Source organism: Triticum dicoccoides, chromosome 7A, assembly GCF_002162155.2.
Source record: "Triticum dicoccoides isolate Atlit2015 ecotype Zavitan chromosome 7A, WEW_v2.0, whole genome shotgun sequence".
Classification (NCBI taxonomy): domain Eukaryota; kingdom Viridiplantae; phylum Streptophyta; class Magnoliopsida; order Poales; family Poaceae; genus Triticum; species Triticum dicoccoides.
Window position 1 is genome coordinate 53,879,760 of NC_041392.1, and position 1,064 is coordinate 53,880,823.

The following is a 1,064-nucleotide window of genomic DNA, read 5'->3' on the forward strand; positions in this document are numbered from 1 at the left end:
GGCCGGGGCGGTGCGCGTCGGGTCAGGGACGCGGGCGACGGCGACGGGTGCGGGCCGTGGCGGCGCGCATCGGGGCAGGGGCGCGGGCGACGGCGACGATGGGGGCGGGCCGGGGCGGGCGGCGTCGGGGCAGCCTGGCGGCGTCGGCGTCGTCGGGGGCGGCAACTGCAAGATGAGAGTGAAAATTTCCTAAGTGTGGACTTATATAGCAGAGCCTTTAGTCCCGGTTCATGGCAGCAACCGGGACTAAAGGTGGGCATTAGTCCCGGTTGATGCTACCAACCGGGACCAAAGGCCTCTTTTCAGTAGCCCAAAGGGCGGAAAGCGGCGGCCTTTGGTCCGGCCTTTGGTTCCGGTTGGTAGCACCAACCGGGACTAAAGGGGGGCGCTTCCCGCCCTTTGGGCTGCTGGGCATTGGTCACGGTTCGTGTCACCAACCGTGACCAATGCCCCCTTTAGTCCCGGTTGATGCCACCAACCGGGACCAAAGGCCTTGTGCTGCTGCGGCGTCGAAAGTTTAGTCCCACCTTGCTAGTTGAGAGGGGTGCGCAGTGGTTTATAAGCCCCACTGCTGCACCACTCTCGAGCTTCTCTCCATTGCAGTCTTACGGGCCTAATTGTCACTGCTATGCCTGTGGGCCTATTGGGCCTCCTGCGGGCCTGAATCATGGCCTTTGGATGGGTTTCTAGTCGTATTCAGGCCGTGGTGGCCCAGTAGGTGGCATTTTTTTGTTTTTTTGTTGCTTTATTTTATTTTCTTTTGTTTTTTGCTTTATTTTTTAATTCTTTATGCTTTTAGTTTTAGAAAAATTATAAACTTTTTGTTAATGCCATTAGTTTTCAAATTTGAAAACACTTTTTTGCTTTTTTGTTTTCTTTGTTGCTTTATTTATTTTATTTTGTTTCTACTTACAACAATATACTTATTGTTGCTATTTTTTTCCAGTTTTTTTGTTTTGTTTTCTGCATTATTTATTTTCTTTTGTTTTTTGCTTTATTTTTTTATTCTTTTTGGTTTTAGTTTTAGAAAAATTATAAACTTTTTGTTAGTGCCATTAGTTTTC